The sequence below is a fragment of the Lissotriton helveticus genome, chromosome 6 (assembly GCF_964261635.1).
Source record: "Lissotriton helveticus chromosome 6, aLisHel1.1, whole genome shotgun sequence".
NCBI lineage: Eukaryota > Metazoa > Chordata > Amphibia > Caudata > Salamandridae > Lissotriton > Lissotriton helveticus.
The window spans coordinates 387,067,041-387,087,570 of record NC_136067.1 but is presented as its reverse complement, the minus strand read 5'-3'; the positions used below and the strand labels follow the sequence as shown (position 1 = coordinate 387,087,570).

The window sequence follows — 20,530 nt, the reverse complement described above, 5'->3', positions numbered from 1 at the left end:
AAACAAATCATGAATGAAAAAATAATTCAATGATTAAAACATTTACTGACCCTTCTTTTTGTTTGAATTTGCGCTTAATGATTTAATCTAGATGTCATAATAAATAGTACAATTATGTCTCAATATATGTTGAAAGATATGTACAGACTTTGAAGCAATTTGGTTCATACCAGACAGGACCATTGTTGATATCAATATTGCATTTCAGAGTACACCAAAAAGGATTATGTAGCGCTGGCTAGACCCGGAGGTATCATAGCGCTATAGCAGAGGATTATTGCGTTACCAATTACAACAGTTACAATAGCGTAGTAAGGTACAGTAAATAAACAACGAGGTTGAGAGAATTTGTGGGAAAGGAGGGGAAGAAGGAGCCATAACAGGGAGACGAGGAAGAACTGTGTCCAATGTCCGGCTGGGTAGGTGATGGTCGAGGGGGAAAACCAGGGCCAATCTCCTCATTAGTTGTCTAGCTACTCCACCGGGCATCAGCCATATTGCTCCGGTCTCAATGTTCGGTAAAAACAGATTTTAATAGATACATAGGCTACAAGGGTTGTTGTAAAAGATGTCCCACTGGGGGTGACATGGTAGGGAGCAGCAAGGCCTCCAGTTGGAAAGGGGGAGCACAGGAGCAAGCGCAGCTGCAGTCACCGGATGAGCCGTACTCTGTGCAGTCGCCGGTTCTGTTGCATTCCTAGGGGAGCCGGTGGGGCCCCGCAGGCCGTGAGGACTCAATGGTGGCAGAAAGTACAGAGAGGAAGGTCGGGCATAACTAGCACTGCAAGGCATCGATCTCGCCACTCGGAGCTTTGGTTCGAGCCTGGTGAGGGACCAGTTGGAGGCTGAAGAGCACCCTCGAGTTGCGGCCGTCCGGCCATCTTGCCCGGCATTTACATCGGGACGAAATGGCAGCCTCACCGAGGCTCCCGCCTCCTGATTGCGCTCTGGCTCCTGACTGTCCCCTGTGTTGGAGGCCCCAAAGTAGCTGGATACCTTGTTGGGCTGCACTTTTTGGGGAGGCATATGGTCAGCTCCCAGCCCCACACGTCTCCCTTTCATGCACGTGTCTCCCACTTTGGAGAGGATGGGCCGTATTGTCATATGGATAGCTGTAAGGGCTCCCGGACTCAGACTCCTCCCATCCTCTGAGTAGGCCCCCTGATTCTCCAGAACTCTTTGGCAGCGGGTTGCCCTGTTGGTAAAGGAGCACTGAGGTAAACAGATCTCTGCTGGTAACTAGGACACTGGGCGCCATCTTTAGGTCAGGCAGGTCCCTCCACTTCCTCTGGTGCACCCCAGGATCCCACGATGTCACCCCAAGCAGTCAATATCCCATTTGCGCCTACTGGGCAGGGGAATCCTCTGTGGTGAAGTGCTTAGGTGCCATCGCATTGCTGGGGGGTGCGGTCGCCCTCCCCAGGGCTCAAGGAGGTCACAGATGCTTACAGGTTCACCCCCGCAATGATCGCAGTCACTGGGGCTCAGTCTCTCTCACCGCGATCATCCGCTGGCAACCGGTGCTCTACGCTCCTTCTGGGGGGCTCCCTCATCTCCGGGCCCGCGTTTCAAAGGAGGCTGCCATTTTGCATTGGCAGAGGCGCAGTCCCGCCTCTGGCATGACATGTTTACGTGTAACCTTAGCAATATTGGACTACTGTATAATATGTTGAGCAACATGTGGAACTTCCTCGTGTGCATAGGGAACTAATAATTGATGGTAATATGGATGATACCCCCCAGCAGCAAAGAAAGGAGAAAACCCCATAGAAGAATAGAGTACCATATGGTACACAAATTCGGCCAACCAAAGTGTTGTTTTCCAAGCCGTAGGATTGTCTTTCAAGAAACAACGTAAGTATTGATTAATACATTGGTTAACTCTTTCCGTTTGACAGTCACTTTGAGGGTAGAAACTAGTGGATAGACCAACTTGGATACCCAATGCTTACCAGAATTGAGAGGTAAACTGAGTACCTTGATCTGAAGTGATTGTTCTAGGAACGCCATGCACACGGACTATGTGTTCCAACAACAGATGCGCTAACATTGGAGCAGAAGGGACATCAATGCAAGCAATAAAGAGGGCCATCTTAGATAATCACTCAACAACCACCATCAGCGTATCACAGTTTTTGTATGTCGGAAAGCCCACACTAAAGTCCACTGATATGTTCTTCCACATTCTCTCTTGACATTTTCAGTGGCATGTGAAATCCTTTCAGCTTGGAATGATCAACCTTGGCCTGTGCGAATACATCACAACTGGTTAAATATTGTTTAACATTTTCTTTGTTCAGGCCAATAAAAGTGTCTCACACTTATAGTATACGTTTTCGTGATGCCAGGATGTCCTAGCACAGGAGAGTCATGACACCACTGTAAAGCTATTTTTCATAAATCTGGTGTAGGGACAAATAACTATTTTCCATGGAATGGTAATTCCTCTTTAACATGTCTCGCTGGATTCTTTGCCACAGACTGTGCTAGTTCTAACAGCGTAAATAATTTTAAAATCTTTTCTAGAAACGTCTATAGTGTAATGGCTCCTACGATGTGAGAAGGTGCTATAATGAGCAGGGTAGATTCACTCTTAGGAGGAGACTCTATTTCTCTATATCTGGACTAAGAATCTGCCTCTTTATTGTCCGCTCCTGGTCTAAATGTTACTACGAAATCATATTGTGCAAAAAACAGTGACCAATGTAGTTGGCGAGGGTAATGCCTTGGCTGATCTCAAATACTATAAGTTTCGTTGGTCTATATACATAGTGACAGGATGTTGTGCCCTTAATAGATAATGCCTTCATTCTTTGAAGGCCATTCGAATAGCAAGTAATTATTTCTCAGAGATGGTGTAATTTACTTCAGTAGCAGAACATTTTTCGGATAAATATGCTACTGGATGCATCTGTCCTGTTTCTTGGTTTTGCCGTCACAAAATCACTCCCATTGCTTCATTGGATGCTTCTGATTCCGCCATAAAGGACTGGGTCACATCTGGGTGCGCTAAAATGGGACCAGACATGAAGGCTTCCTTCAGTTGTTCAAAAGCATTTTGGCACTCAAGAGACCAAAAGAATGTTGTGGTTATTTGTAAAAACGTGCAAATGGGGGCTATCAACCCTGAGAAATGGGGTATGAAGCGTCTGTAAAAATTTGCAAACCCCAAAAATCTTTGAATATCTTTATCAGATTGTGAAATGGGCAACTCCTTTACTGCTTGTACTTTTCTCTCATACATATGTAACCCTTAGGGTGTTTGTTATAAAACCCAGGAATAAAACCTCTGCCACATGAACCTCACATTTGGACAATTTACAAAAGAGGCAATGTTGTCTTAAGGTAGTTAAAATCTTACGAACGGAGAACAGATCAAGATATCGTCAATATACACAATTACAAACTGATCCAAATATTGACGTAATACATCCTTAAAATAAAAATTGGAATGCCACGGGGGCATGGCATAGCATAAGACAAAGGGCATTACACAATACTCACAAAGACCAAATTATGGTACGAAACGCCCTATTCCACTCATTGCCTTTCTGAATTTGTAGAATTTGGAAAGCCCATCTAAGATCTAGTCGCGTATAGAGATTAGCAGAGCGGACTTGATCCAGTAAAAGGGATGAAGGAAATTGGGCAACGTTTTTGTGAGAAGTTGGCCTGATGTGCAGTGCTCACTATTCTAGTGATCACTATATATCAGTCCAAACAACCCTTATTGATGATTGGTTGTAAGTCAACCTTATAGACCAGCTATCCTAGTAGCATGGATACGAGCAGTCTAAGGCTAAGACTCTAGAGGGCGTGTTAAGCCAGCTGTTTTACCGTCACATTACCCCTTGAACACCCAGTGAAAGGACACCACACAAGTGTTATGAAAATAAACAATGTATTTATTAGAATCACAACAACCCTGTACTCTTTATGAGGACAGGGTGCTAGGCACACAACAAAACTCTTACGAAAATACTTAAGTTAGCACGTTATACACAAATGCCCGAGGGGCACGAAAAACCATATACTTAAAAAGTGGAATGCGAAATTACTAGCAGGTAAGTACAGTACTAATAGGCTTTGGAATCGCTAGGACTTAACTAGGGAATCGTTAGATTACTTCTAGGAGACCTAGGGGACTCGGGTGCAGAGTGTGCACTCTCACGCGGGATGCGGGACAAAGTCTATGGAAGCTAGTAAAGGCAAAGTTAGTGTTCACGGGCGAACCCGACCTGGTAGGAAGAAAACGACAGTGGATCCTGACCCTAGGATAGTGAGGCTATGCTGGGACACCGAAGTGCCGAAGTTACCTAGCCCAGGGGCTGCAGCTGCATAGGTCTGAAAAGACGTCGGGGATCTCGTTGGCGGACCAGGAGCCTGGAAGAAGGAAGTTGCTGGCAGGCGACCAGTGAAGAAAAGTTCGATGGATCCAAGCCTGGATCAAGGAAGAGGAAACCTGAAAGCAGAGGGGACCAAGTTCTTGAATCACTAGCCAGTGATTAAGTGGGCACCAGGATGGCACCGGGCGAAGTCACCGCAGTCAGGTGAGTGGGCGACGCTGGCTCTGCAGATCTCACGGACCAGGAGGCGTTGTCGGCGACCAGGATGGAGAGGCGAGCTGTCCCACGATGGATGAAGCTGTCGGCGTCGAAGTTACCCAGGATTGGGCAACAAGCCTTGGCTAATTCAAGCCCACGCGGTGGACTCAAAATGGCGTCTTGAGTGGACCAGGAGGGTCCGGGGTGCTCCTCTTTTGGAAGGGAGCAAGGGCCAGCCTGGAGCAACCAGACCAGCAGCAGAAATGTCGTCGGGCGTCGTTCAGAAGGCCACAAGCCAGCGGGCTAGTAGCCAAACAACGCGGTGAGCAGCAAAAAGCAGAAGGGCCCCACGCAGATCGTGGAGATGCTGGGAGGCTGCACTTCGGTGCTGGAGCTGCTCAGGGTCGGGGCTTCTCGGACCCCAAAGCACTCACCAGGAAATTACTCGGCGGGCTTGCTGGAAAGAAGTCGTGCAGTCTTGAAGATGGCCGGTCCCTCGAGGTCTCGTCACACCCACGAATCTCAGCGTGACTGATGATGCAGGTAGAGGTCAGAGGTGCCAGGGAAGCCGGTTCTCGTCGAGCTGGGCAGTCTTGATCCGGAGGAGAGACTTGCAGCAGACCGCAGTGTTCTTAAGATGGTGCCTGCGGATGCAGGGTGACTACTCCTTAGTCACAAGGGAGAAATCTTAGGAAGAAGTCTTGAGTTCCTTTCGTGGAAAGTAGTTTCAGGATTCAAAGATGATCTGATTTGGAAGGGGGCCAGTTCCTACCTTTATCCTGTAAAAAGGGGCTGGCACGCGACTAAGTCCTGCCCTAGGGGTGGGACTAGGAGGGGGGTGGTTACACCCACTTCCTTGGCGGGCTTTTCCCCAGCACAGGGTCTGGAGTGACCCTGGAACTGGTTCCAGCCAGCCTATGCACAGTGAGCACCGGGGTGCCACGTGCAGTCACCTTCCTCTAAAGCCCTGCCTACCTACAATACACAAAACCCTGTCTGGGACGGTGCTGGCACCGCCCCTGGCAGGAAACCCTTTGTCCTTATCTCCTGCTCTGGGAGGACTCCCAGCAGCAGGAGGGCAGACTTGTGTCTCGGTGGCAGCCTCCATTTTGTGGAGCTGAGGCTCTGTTTGACTTTAACCGGGGTTAGGGGTTACATACATGTCGTGTCCCTCTAGAAGGGTGGAATGCTAACCCCGTCGCCAGAATTGGCGAGGGGTTAGTATTCCAATTCGTATGACACCTTACTCGACATGTTTTGATAAAGCGATACCAGAGTTGGCATATAACCGCGAGGATTATAATGCACTTAAGAGTATATGGTATGCGATATCATGGAAACGGCTAAGGGATAGATCCCGAAAGCCGCAGACAGGCTCAGCTCATGCCAGAGCACCATCTCACACGATTCCAAGCACTCTGCCTTCAGGATTGTTAAGGCCTGCCATAGGAGTGACTGATAGGAGATCTGTGTGTCCATTTTAGGGTTAGATATAGGTATACTATATCTAAAGCAAGGGGTGATTACACCACCTTGCCCCAGCTGTCAAGCAGCCAGTTGTGTCAGATTTGGATGGCCAGCCAGGGGTGGCATAATACATGCTGCAGCCCCTGGTAGGCCCTGGGTACACCTATGCCCTGGGTACCTAAGGTACACTGTACAGGGACTGATAAGGTGACTCAGTATCCAATTTAGATATGTACCTAAGGTACATGGAATCCATTTTACAGAGAGAGCAGTAGGCCTGGGCCCTGAATAGCAGGGTCCCAGGTCAACTAAGTCAGAAAACCAGCAAAACACCAGGCAAAAAGTTGGGGGCAACCATAGTCAGGGATCTACCTTCCTACATAACCCCCCCCCCAAACGAAAGGAGATAAGGCTAGCCTTGCCAGGTAAGCCTATATTGCCTGAGTGGCCATATAAGGAAGTACCAGCACTGGCATGGTTACCCCCTATCTCATGGTCCACTAAGCAATCCCTCACCCTAAGGGTGTCTGAGGGTCTCCACCATAGGGACTCTCTACCTGTGGTGTGTTTTGGCAAAGTAAAAGGCTGGTGCTGAAATGGAGTACTGAAGTGAGGCTCCACTAATTTTGGGCTTAGCTTCCTCCAATCATTTTCCACCATAGAGGCCTTTCTTTCCAAGACTGAGTTGTTTTGGGCTCTCAGGGTCAACCTCTGGCTACCTACAGCTGGAGGTTGGGTCCCTCTGTTTGGCTTACTGGAGGGACAGGTCAGGTTTGGGGCCCTCAGGTCCCAGGTTTGGGGCCCTCAGGTCCCAGGTTTGGCTGTGCCCAACAGTGTCCATCTGTGGGAGGTCCCTAACTAAATTTAAGGGGGATCCCTCAGGAGTTGGTTTTATTTTCACTTGGCTAGGACTACTAGCTTCAGTGCCCTTAATCTGCTGATTGGGAAATTCTTTTGGACAGGGGGCCCCTTGGGGTCCACCACTGGCCTCCCTGACCTCTACAGCCCTGGGCTGACTGAGGCAGGGTAGAGAGGGGCAGGTTACCTGCCCCAGACTGGGTCCCATCTTGGAAGGGTCCACTGACATCAGGGGGTCTGCCAGGCTAGGCCTGACTACCTCTGTGGCAGTTTCTTCACAAGGGGTCAGATCAGTTCCCTGAGGAGGCTGATCTTTTCCTAAAGTCTGGTGGGAGGGAGATTTCTCTTCCTCCCCAATGCTCTCTGTCTGAGTGGAGTGATCCATAGTTTCAGGCTTCACAACACTATCATCTGTCTGAGTTTGAGCTGTGGCCATCACAACTCTCCCAACCTTTTCAGGAGGGGGCTCAGTTTGGGTGTGGGCTGTTACCATGACAGCCTTGACAACCTGTTCTGGGAAGGAAGTTGTCTGAGATTGGGTTGTGACTGGCACAACCCTCCTGACTGACCTGTTCAGGGAGGACATCTTGGACTGGGGCTGTGGCTAACACTGCCCCACTAACCTTACCATGGGGGTTTACCATTCTAGAATGGGTTTCTTGCTCTACCTCAGCCCAGGCTGAGGTCTCTAAATCATTCCCCAGTAGGCAATCTACAGGCAAGTTGGATGTCACTGCCACTCTCTTGGGGCCAGTGACACTTCCCCAGCTGAGATTTACTACTGCCATGGGATGAGTTTTCTTCACTCCATCAATGTTTACCACCTGGTATGTGGCACCAGGTAAAAGTTGCCTTGAGGGGACTAGACTCTCAGTCACCATGGTGATGCTAGCCCCTGTATCTCTATAGGCCTCAACTTTCATTCCATTGATGAGGGGCTCCTGTCTGTACTTGCCCAAAGTGTTGGGACAAGTTGTGAAGTTGGCAAACCCCATGCCAGTCTCACAGACAAGAGTATCTAAGTTTGGGGACCTGGTTAGGCCAGAGTCCCCAGGAACTCCCAAAGTAAATGCACCCAAATTCTTGGGGGCACTCCCACCACCTGGGGGATTACTACTAGTAGTAACAGGAGGTTTGGGAATGTTACTTGGGGGTATGTTTTCCTTATTGTTATTCTTTGGGCAACTGCTGTCAGTTTTTAAATGACCCACCTGTTTACAGGGATAACAATAAGGTTTCTTCTGGTTGTTGGAAGGATTCTGGGACCCACCCCCCTCAGAGGATTTTTGGGGCCCTGATGTGGTTTGATCTGTAGATTTATTCCCACCCTTCTCTTGAGGCTTGGTTGATTCCTTTTTCTGGTCACCACCTTGGTTCTTGGGCCTAATCCTGGTTCTGACCCATTTGTCTGCCCTCTTACCCAATTCTTGTGGAGAGGTCAGATCAGAGTCTACCAGGTGCTGGTGTAATAACTGGTTCTGACAATTATTTAAGACTTGCTCTCTCATAATAAGATTATACAATCCTGTGAAGTCAGTAACCTTGCTACCCAGTAGCCAGCCTTCCAAAGCCTTAGTGGCACAATCAACAAAGTCAGACCAGTCCTGAGACTGAGTTTTCTGGGTGTCTCTGAACAGCAACCTGTACTGCTCAGTGGTTAAACCAAACCCATCAACCAGTGCATTTTTCAGGACCTGGTAATCATTAGCATCCTCCACTCTTGTAGTGAGGAGCTTATCTCTACCTTTACCATCAAAGGAGAGCCACAGTATAGCTGCCCACTGACTCTGGGGAATGCACTGCACAGTGCAGGCCCTCTCCAAAGCAGCCATCCATTTCTGGATGTCATCCCCTTGTTTAAAGGGGGGCACTATCTTAGTCAGGTGTTTAGTATCTAAACCCTTCTCTTTTTCTCTTGGGAGATTGCTGCCACCAGTGGGAGCTAGCCCACTCATCTGCTGCTCTCTAGCAAAGGCAAGCTTCTCTTTGGCCAGGGCAAGTTCTTCCCTTTCAATCCTCAGTTCAGCTTGTCTCATTCTAGCTTCATGCTCTTTTCTCTGAGGGGAAGTAAATCTCCTCTGTGGAGGATTCCTTCTCCCCTGAGAAGAGGCATTAGAGTGCAGAGATCTATTGGAGTCCCTAGAAAGAGATCTATCTCTCCTAACTCCAAGGTTAGGCCCACTTCGGGTTAGTACTGGGGGTCCCCCAGATCCTAGCCCAAGTAAGTCTAAGTTGGTCCTGGTTAGCCTTCTGACTACCTCAAGACCTTTGTCTACCTCATCCCCAGAGAGTTCCTCCTGATCCTCCTCCTCCTCAACTGCAGTAGCAGTGTTGGGGAGGTCTGGATCCCCAGAGGTTCCCTCTAAGGCTGGCATGTTCTCATGTAACTGAGAAAGCTTTCTGGCATCATATGTCTCTAAGAGACCTATCAGAAAGGGAATGGTGGGGTTAGACCCCTGCTTCAGTTTTCTGGAGACACAGATCTGTCTCATCTCCTGGAAACTGAGAGCTGCATATCTTGAAGTGACCTGTGGAGGGTCAACACTGACCAGGGGAGTCTCAGTAGAATCTCCCTGGGTAGACATGCTTTTCTAGTGAGGTGTAAGTGGTGCACTTACCTACACTATATGTTTGCCTACTGATCCCTTGCTAGAGTTGTAGTTTAGGGTGTGCTAGGCCCTAGGAGCTACAACAGCTGGTTCAGTAGAACTCAGAGTATTCTAAGCTAAGTTATATGTACCTTTAGTACTTATGTGATCTTTCACAAGATATTCTTAGGGCATGTGTGGTAAAACAACAGCAAGCTCAAATCCCAACCGCTGCTCACCAATGTGAGAAGTTGGCCTGATGTGCAGTGCTCACTATTCTAGTGATCACTATATATCAGTCCAAACAACCCTTATTGATGATTGGTTGTAAGTCAACCTTATAGACCAGCTATCCTAGTAGCATGGATACGAGCAGTCTAAGGCTAAGACTCTAGAGGGCGTGTTAAGCCAGTTGTTTTACCGTCACATTACCCCTTGAACACCCAGTGAAAGGACACCACACAAGTGTTATGAAAATAAACAATGTATTTATTAGAATCACAACAACCCTGTACTCTTTATGAGGACAGGGTGCTAGGCACACAACAAAACTCTTACGAAAATACTTAAGTTAGCACGTTATACACAAATGCCCGAGGGGCACGAAAAACCATATACTTAAAAAGTGGAATGCGAAATTACTAGCAGGTAAGTACAGTACTAATAGGCTTTGGAATCGCTAGGACTTAACTAGGGAATCGTTAGATTACTTCTAGGAGACCTAGGGGACTCGGGTGCAGAGTGTGCACTCTCACGCGGGATGCGGGACAAAGTCTATGGAAGCTAGTAAAGGCAAAGTTAGTGTTCACGGGCGAACCCGACCTGGTAGGAAGAAAACGACAGTGGATCCTGACCCTAGGATAGTGAGGCTATGCTGGGACACCGAAGTGCCGAAGTTACCTAGCCCAGGGGCTGCAGCTGCATAGGTCTGAAAAGACGTCGGGGATCTCGTTGCCGGACCAGGAGCCTGGAAGAAGGAAGTTGCTGGCAGGCGACCAGTGAAGAAAAGTTCGATGGATCCAAGCCTGGATCAAGGAAGAGGAAACCTGAAAGCAGAGGGGACCAAGTTCTTGAATCACTAGCCAGTGATTAAGTGGGCACCAGGATGGCACCGGGCGAAGTCACCGCAGTCAGGTGAGTGGGCGACGCTGGCTCTGCAGATCTCACGGACCAGGAGGCGTTGTCGGCGACCAGGATGGAGAGGCGAGCTGTCCCACGATGGATGAAGCTGTCGGCGTCGAAGTTACCCAGGATTGGGCAACAAGCCTTGGCTAATTCAAGCCCACGCGGTGGACTCAAAATGGCGTCTTGAGTGGACCAGGAGGGTCCGGGGTGCTCCTCTTTTGGAAGGGAGCAAGGGCCAGCCTGGAGCAACCAGACCAGCAGCAGAAATGTCGTCGGGCGTCGTTCAGAAGGCCACAAGCCAGCGGGCTAGTAGCCAAACAACGCGGTGAGCAGCAAAAAGCAGAAGGGCCCCACGCAGATCGTGGAGATGCTGGGAGGCTGCACTTCGGTGCTGGAGCTGCTCAGGGTCGGGGCTTCTCGGACCCCAAAGCACTCACCAGGAAATTACTCGGCGGGCTTGCTGGAAAGAAGTCGTGCAGTCTTGAAGATGGCCGGTCCCTCGAGGTCTCGTCACACCCACGAATCTCAGCGTGACTGATGATGCAGGTAGAGGTCAGAGGTGCCAGGGAAGCCGGTTCTCGTCGAGCTGGGCAGTCTTGATCCTGAGGAGAGACTTGCAGCAGACCGCAGTGTTCTTAAGATGGTGCCTGCGGATGCAGGGTGACTACTCCTTAGTCACAAGGGAGAAATCTTAGGAAGAAGTCTTGAGTTCCTTTCGTGGAAAGTAGTTTCAGGATTCAAAGATGATCTGATTTGGAAGGGGGCCAGTTCCTACCTTTATCCTGTAAAAAGGGGCTGGCACGCGACTAAGTCCTGCCCTAGGGGTGGGACTAGGAGGGGGGTGGTTACACCCACTTCCTTGGCGGGCTTTTCCCCAGCACAGGGTCTGGAGTGACCCTGGAACTGGTTCCAGCCAGCCTATGCACAGTGAGCACCGGGGTGCCACGTGCAGTCACCTTCCTCTAAAGCCCTGCCTACCTACAATACACAAAACCCTGTCTGGGACGGTGCTGTCACCGCCCCTGGCAGGAAACCCTTTGTCCTTATCTCCTGCTCTGGGAGGACTCCCAGCAGCAGGAGGGCAGACTTGTGTCTCGGTGGCAGCATCCATTTTGTGGAGCTGAGGCTCTGTTTGACTTTAACCGGGGTTAGGGGTTACATACATGTCGTGTCCCTCTAGAAGGGTGGAATGCTAACCCCGTCGCCAGAATTGGCGAGGGGTTAGTATTCCAATTCGTATGACACCTTACTCGACATGTTTTGATAAAGCGATACCAGAGTTGGCATATAACCGCGAGGATTATAATGCACTTAAGAGTATATGGTATGCGATATCATGGAAACGGCTAAGGGATAGATCCCGAAAGCCGCAGACAGGCTCAGCTCATGCCAGAGCACCATCTCACACGATTCCAAGCACTCTGCCTTCAGGATTGTTAAGGCCTGCCATAGGAGTGACTGATAGGAGATCTGTGTGTCCATTTTAGGGTTAGATATAGGTATACTATATCTAAAGCAAGGGGTGATTACACCACCTTGCCCCAGCTGTCAAGCAGCCAGTTGTGTCAGATTTGGATGGCCAGCCAGGGGTGGCATAATACATGCTGCAGCCCCTGGTAGGCCCTGGGTACACCTATGCCCTGGGTACCTAAGGTACACTGTACAGGGACTGATAAGGTGACTCAGTATCCAATTTAGATATGTACCTAAGGTACATGGAATCCATTTTACAGAGAGAGCAGTAGGCCTGGGGCCCTGAATAGCAGGGTCCCAGGTCAACTAAGTCAGAAAACCAGCAAAACACCAGGCAAAAAGTTGGGGGCAACCATAGTCAGGGATCTACCTTCCTACAGTTTTTTAATGGTAATTGTGTTTACTGCCCTGTGATCTATACAGGTAAGTAACTCGCCATTTGCTTTTATGATGAAGAAGAGATGAAATGCTGCTGGAGATGACACTGTTCTCCAGATATTGGTCAAGATATTTTTGGGGTGTTCATTTATTTTCCTTTTCAGTTAAGGCATAGATGTGACTGCATAGTATTTGTCTCCTGGTACTAAGTCTATTTGGCAGTCATAGGGTCTGTGAAGAGGAAGAGTCTCTGCCATCTTCTGACTAAATACATCCTCAAATTCTTTATATTGATCTTGCAGACAAACATCCTTTTCTGCTGCAGTGGCAACAGTATGGATTTTTTTTTTTTTTAGCACAAGCTGATATTACTAGTTTTACTACCTCCTTACAAAAAAGGAGACCTAAACTCAAGAGTTCAAAGCACTCAGTCTATGGATGGTTGAGCAGTGTGAGCCAAGGAATGCTCAGAATAAGCTGAAGTTGCGGTTACTCAATGACATCAAACTGTATGTCTTCCTGATGTTCTCCGCAATGCAAAATCACCTCTACCATATGTTTAGTGATGGGTCCAGAAGACAACATCGTACCATCCACTGCTCTCACCATTGTAGGTTTAATGAGGCTTGTTGCACAAGCTATTTAATTTTAGTAAATAGTTATCCTCAATAAAATTGCATGTGGCCCAAGAATCCACCATAGCTTATACTACCAATTGTTTAGGAGTTTCAGTTATAGCTTTCATCACCAGATAAGGCACTGTACTTTGCAAAGTATTGGCTACATTTACTTCAGGAGATTTATCTCCTGCTACATACTCCTGATTTTGTAACGGAAGACCAAGTTTCCTGCCCCTTGCAGTTTTTTTTTTGGACGGGTTGGACATTCCTTTATAAAATGACCTTGTTTACCATAGTAAAGACACAATCCGTTGCTCCTTCTGTTGTCTTATTGTTCCTTCATTATTGGGCCCGTACTCCTCCAATTTCCATTGGTTCCGGGACTTAAGGTGGAGGACTGGGAGAGGACCTGTTAAAGGTTTTAGTTTTCATCTTCGTTCTGTCACCTTTCCTTTGGAAAATCTATGTTCAAGGCGTAATGTCAGATTAATTAGTTCTGAGCAGGTTGGGGATCAATTTGTGCAAGAATATCTTTTAACCCATTCTTCAAACCTCTATAATACAAGGCAGCTCTTTTTCTTCAGGCTATCTTGATTCTGCCACTAACCTAATGAATTGTGATATATAAGACACCAAATCCTTGCTGCCTTGCCATAGGTCCAACAGCTCTCGATCAGTTGATCGTGTTATAGTTCTTCTGTCGAATATCTTTTCGAACTCTGTTTTAAACCTACCCCAATGATATAATATGTTAACCTCATTTACCAATGGAGTGGTCCATATCGCCACGTCCTTACCTTAATACAAAATGAGAAAGGCAACTCTTGACTGAGGATCAGAGAATGCTTGCAGAAGTGCCATAGAATGTAACTGAACTGGAGTTACAAAAGGTTGCACTTTATCAGGGTCCCCATAGAAGCGCTCCGCTGAGCTAAGGGCCCTGGGGAAGGAATTGTAACTGAAACTACAGGAGATGTTACATTACTATTATCTCTAACAGTTCTGTCTGTAGTGGTGGGGATACTGATATTTGCCTCTACTCGTGTGTACAATTTACTCACTTTAGAAACTAGTGCAGCAGATTCAGGCCTAGCAGCTGACACGTCTCCCTTTAATTCTACAAAGATAGAACATAAGTCATTGAGAGATGCCATCTTGGTCAATACTGTTTAGGAGGATCGCAATCACTTGGGTCTGCTATTCTGTCAGGACCACAGATCCTCAGTAACGGTATCTCCCAAAAGCCCACCTACCATTATATATTGCAAGGTGGGATATATATTAAATATATTTATAAATATAATTTGTTCCAGGGAAAAATGGGAAATCGAACATCCCACTGTGACGGCAGATGAAATAATCTAAAAGTTAAATGCATAAATACACATTTGTCCCACTGAGATAGGCACACTTTTGCTGATGGAGCAGATTCCAGTGTGTGAATTTTAGGTCACAGCATATGCAATTGGCATACAATTTCATGAATGCTACCAGGCTCCTAGGGCAAATCCTACATGATTTCCTCCAACCATAGGAGCAAGTAGACCTTAAAACATTTTTAACTGGCATTCTATAATAAAAAAATTAGCATCTGTGACTCGCCTCTCATAGCCAACTGTGTTTAATATCTTTTCAAACAAATTGGGATACTTCTTTTTCAATACCACAATAGTGAATTTGAAATAGGTTATAAATCAATCTTCATAACAAACATTGGTAAGACATCTGAAATTTTGACTATGTACTGGGATTTGGTTAATTTAGTCCTGCAGGGATAAGGTGGGGGGGATGCGGGAAGCTTACAAATGGACTCCTTAGGATATGCACTGTCTATGTGAAACCACTATATGCCAATATAGTTATTTAAGAAATACTCTACTGAGTATAAGTGTTCCACAAGGCAACCACAGTAAAAGGATCAGGTCTATAGCCATGATCATTCACTAGTCACCATAATTTCAGCCCTGCTGTATCGAGTATAAGCTTAGTCACAATCCAAATATTACAATCCAAGCAGTACCAATCAAATCCTGTACTCAGAGGAACCAATTTGTCATCATTAATAATTTATTTCTGCCTCTTGGGCCATTAATGTGCATCAATAAAACAAATAGTATATACATCTGGTTTAAAAACACTGAATACTGACAAAGATCTTCATGTACAATAGTCAACCCACAAATGAAAAGGCACAGAACGCACACTACATAGGTACAGCAAGGATGCGAAAATATGTGCTATGACATAAGGCAATTAAAATACAACCAGCCATATAAAAGATTGTTGAAAACAACCATCCAATATATAAATATACAAGTAATAAAATGTTTTGCTAAAATAGAACTGTGGGACAGCGATGAAAGGCGTAAGGCCTAGATATGGACCTGCTCGCCCTTCGCCAGTTCGTACAAATCTTCAACCCACTGAGATCTACTTTAGGTAGGCCGGCGAGTATGCCACATACAATTTAGGAAACGCGATACAGCGAAGACAATTGGTGGGTGAGTGTCATACTTTAGGACTCTGTAAGCCTCTATGGAGCACACAAACGCTAGATTCTTACATAGTTGGATTAACCAACGCTCGCGTGGTAGCCGATAGGCAGGGCAGAGGAGCAAAACATGTAATTCGGACTCCGCCTTGTATTTACATGCAGGACATTCACCTGTTTGGTCTCTCATCCATTTGCCGGTATATGCTGCCAATGGGAGGGTCCCCAGTCTCAGTTGCATATATAATTTCCTAGCCAGTGGGGGTTCAACAAAATCTAAAAAGGTTTCCCTGCTATATACATCCTTTATCACTAGGAATTCTGCAGTTAGACGGCTACTTGAGGTGCTTTCTTGGGTGGACCTTAACTTGGCTACTTTGTAGGAGTTAACTAGGTCCAGCCTGGAAAGCTTAGCACACGATGTCTCGGGCGTACTCCAGAGATCTGGCTTGCTTACCTTGAGGGTGAGATCCCTTATGTGGCAGAGCCATGGGATTTTCTTTATGGTGCAAATAGATAAAAACTCAGATAGTTCAGCCCTTAAGATAGACAGCTCTGGAGTCACCAACATCCACTGCCAGAAAGTTAGGGGTCTCAGGGCAATTTCTTCATCAAGTGGCCTCATTCCGAGGTCCATGCGAAGGGGAGTGCTGCGGGGTAAGCCTAGTAGCTGTCGCATGAAGTTATTCTCTACCTTTGTCAGATTGCCAGTAGGACAATGCCCCCACAACTCCACCCCATAAAGTGTGGCACCCCTCGCTTGGGCTTTATAGATTTCCACCACAGGGGCGGCTGGTTTAAAAACTGAAGATCTATACAATTTTTCATTATATCACCCACTGTCTGTGTTAATCTAAGCCTTGCTTTGTCCAACTGTGGACCCCATTCGAAATTCTCTGCCAAGGTAACTCTCAGGTAATCAAATATCTTAACTCTTTCTAAGGGAATACCATGTAGGGAAGGGTTTGGCCGGGTTGTGTGGGGAGGGTTGAAGACCATGTATTTCGTTTTAGCTAGGTTGATCTCCAGCCCTCTTGCCTTGCAAAATATTTCAAAACCATCTAAAATGAGCTGAATGCCCATAGGCGATTTTGAAAGTAGCAGAGTATCGTCTGCGAACATCAGCGCAGGGACCTTTCCTGAAGCTAACTTTGGAGCATTGTTGTCGTTAATTGATTTAAGATGGTTGATGAGAGCATTGATAAAAAGACAAAATAAAGTAGGGGCTAAAACACATCCCTGTAGTCCCCCTTTTGGACAGGAAAACGGGAAGTGAGTTCCCCGTGCCTTCCACGGTGTACTTGTGCAAAATTATCAAGGTGTAGCCTCTTAATGGCATTTAGGAGGTATGGAAGATTCCCTAGGTCGCTCAGCACCCTCCAAAGTTTTTCTCTGGGTACAAGGTCGAAGGCCGACTTCAGATCAACAAATATTAGATAGAGGCTGCCACCCTCTATAGTCACCGTTTTCCAGAAGAGTAGTTGTAATCTGAATATCTGGTCAACGATTGACGTTTTTGATCTGAAGCCAGCCTGGTAAGGACTTAATATTTGCTCTTCTTCCAGCCAACCCTGGAGGCGGTCCACGAGCACCCGGCCAAAGAGTTTTTGGAAAATATCAATTAAACTGATCGGCCTATAGTTGGAGGGTGTGAGGGGGCAACCTTTTTTAAATATGGGAACAATCTCAGCCCCACTCCAAGTATCGGGGGGAGGGGTTCGAACCCTTCAGTACCGCATTTAATAAAGCACACAAGTATGGAACACATATTGTGGGTTCTTTGTGGAAAAGATCCTCCCGGCAGTTTATCTAAACCTGGGGCTTTGTTGCAGTGTAGCTTGTTAATGGCGTTCCTCACTTCAGTGCTCGTAATCTCCATTTCTCCCTCTAGTTGGGACTCGGGTACCGTGCTGATGGTGATAATGTTAGTAGAGCCAGCATCCCTGTGGGAGTATAGTGACCCAAAGTGGGTCTCCCAAGCTTCGGGGCTATATTGGGCTTGATAGCCGATCTCCCTTCCCTATTGCCCGTAATCACTATTGCCCAGAAGGTTTTCAAATCTTTATCATCCAGGGCACTCCTAAGCATTTCCCACCTTTCTTTTTCCCAGTTCATTTTCCCCAGCTGGATGATCCAGCCTCAGATGTTAGTTTACGCTTTCCATTCTTGGGGATACTTTGAGCATTTTTGCTTTTGCCAATCGCTTTTTTGTGGGATACTGCCTCAGAAGGTGGCGGGGGTGGACATCTGCCTGGATTTGGACCGGGTTTGGCTGAGTGGTCTGTATAGATAGGGGAATAAACCGATCGATCAGGAGTAAGTGATAACCGCCTTTCTGTTAGCTAGCTCGATTTCAGAATCCACCACCCCTATTGTCCTCTGAAGTATTGCATCTACAGATGTTGGAGGGAGTGGGGGGGTGCTTGTCGTTTTGGCTCGAGTAGGGCCCACCCTCCTTCCCATTTTGTTGGCTAGTGGCAGGTTGATTCCCAGTCCCACTCTATTCTAGATTACAGCGTCACTCGTTCTACTCCAGGACCTGTAGACCTCTAATACCTGGGGGAGAAAATCTACAATTATGGACTTGAAAATGTACAACTGGCTCTAGACACCCCCACTATGACATAACCAGCCCACTTAACAAATGATAAAAAAGTCACTATTGTCTGAAGGTCCTTGGTGCACCTCAGGTTGCGGGCGTAGGCCGGGTGCTTGTGATGGCGGCAGGGGAGATAGACTAGTAGAAGTCTTACCGGCTGGTACTTCTGTAATGCCAGTCAGGACGGCCAAGGGGGGTGGCCCTGTCCTGCCTCTTCCTGGCGATGACGGGCGCAGGACGGGCCGCACCTTGGCCCGCGCGCGTCCCGCACCGCAGGTTGTGAGCGGCGCTTTATTAGGCACAGGTGAGGACGCCCAGTCAACTGCAGGGGGCGGAAAGCACGCTTAGCACTCTGGGACTTGGAGTCCCACCAGAGTGAGTCCATGTAGAAATGGCCCCCACACAAGGTCCAGTAGCAACAAAATCGCTCCCCCAGGCTTAGGTGATGGCAGGAGGGGCTTGTGAAGGTCAGCAGCTCCCTCATGCCGCTACAAGTTTTACTGTTGTACTTTCAGCGACCAATATGTAGATGGTGCCTAAGCCCTTCTCTCAGTAGTACTCTGAAGCTCTTTTTTGTTGATCACATAAGATCAGCCAACAGCTGCCCTGTCAAGTAAGACCTAAAAATCCATGTACATTATTTTAGACATGGGCATCCCATACTGATCTCAAAGAAAAACAGCACTCTGAAATCCACTGTTAACGATGAAAGGTGATGAAACTGCAATACATTCCTCATGACTGCCCTCCTCCCATCCATGCTGCTGCCAAAGAAAAACAGACATAGTAAGTTATCTAAGACACTTAAACATCATTATAATGCCATGTGTTTGCCCCCAAAAGTTCTAGCTCGCACTGCCATACTCCTGCTGGCTCAGGCAGCCTGATAAGTAAACAAAATAATCACACCTTTGAGGAGGGAAAAACACTTTTTTTCCATGGAAGTACGCGTCTGCCAAATCAAAACATGTACCACTGACTACCAACATGTGGTCGCAGCCCCACCCCTCTCTGTAATACTCCTGATATCTCTTTTTAGGTTGATCACATTATATCTGGTAACAGTTGCTCCATCGCGATAGACCTAAAAAGCAGCTAACTTCTTAAGATGTTATCCCTCCAAGGGTCTATGAAATCCATTTTATCCTTTAGACAATTAGAAGAGCTAAGCCTTGAGTCTAGGATATAATATAAAATCTCCCCCAATAATCAATTGGCCCTTGAGCTTGTTGCCTTTTAACCAACAGATTTTCCCCAAGCTGCCCCTGAGCCAACTCCCTTGCTTCAGTTTCACCCTGCAAGCTCGATGGCGATGCTTGCATTACCTTTTCAACCTATCGCTATTACTTAATGGTGCCATCGGATGCACCCAATCCCCAAAAACATGAGAATACATATTCTAACCAACCAACTAGTCAGCATAGACACAATTTCAGGAATTACTCAACAAACAAGTTACGTACCTTCGATAATGCTCTTTCTGGTAGATACTTTATCTAACTGTTGACTCCTCCCTTAACCCCTCCGCTGCGCCGGCGGGGCCGGAACGTTCAGCGGACGTGCGAACACTACCGAGGTAGTGCACGCGACGTCCGTTGAACGTGCACCGCTCTTAAGGGGTTAATGAATATCCCAACCCTCAGACTTGATCCAGAAAAGTAAAAAAAGCAATGTTCCGGAACGCTGGCAGTGGCGTTGTGTGACTCCACATCTACCATGGAAGTGATAAGTGGAGTCATATGTAAGTGCCACCCATGAGTGCTGATGCCAGTTTATTTTCTGCACTATCAGAGCAGTGCCCATCAGCGAATTGGAAGAATCACGCAGGCAGATTCCTAAACGGAGACCTTTTTAAATGGGAAGACACTATTCCACAGAAAGGGGAGGTGGGTGAGGAATCTGCAGTTAGACTGAGTATCCACCAGAAAGAGTGTTACCTATATAACTTGTTCTTCTGATGGATACTTCTAACCGCAGATTCCTCTGTTGTTCTTCCGATGGATACCTCTAACCGCTGATTCCTCCTTTGTGAATAGATACCAACGTAGCACCTCCCTAGTTGGTGGGTGTGTGGAATCGCCCAATCTAAAAAGTCCTGCAAGACCAAACAAACAAGATTCCCATCACAGAGGACTTCGTAAACATGTGCATTGTTGCCATCCTGGACAGGACCTCCTCGTGCCAAAACAGTGGTAGATTTGGCCCTGGTGGAATGAGCTCTGACATCTGCTGAAGGCTGTATCTTAGCTAATACGTGTCAGGTAACACTCTCCTGGCCCAATCCAGAGCCACTAGAAGGACGTGGGCGAGATCATTCCTGATCATCATCTTAACTCAGAGCAGAAGAGGTAGTGGCGAAAAGGCAAACTGGAGTACTATGCTCCACT

General features: G+C 47.2%; 1 protein-coding gene across 3 annotated transcripts in view; it reads right to left on the bottom strand.

Annotated features, from left to right (window-relative positions):
• The window catches only part of KIDINS220 (kinase D interacting substrate 220), a 1,022,767-nt gene that overhangs the window by 547,286 nt on the left and 454,951 nt on the right, over positions 1–20,530 (bottom strand). The window lies entirely within an intron of this gene.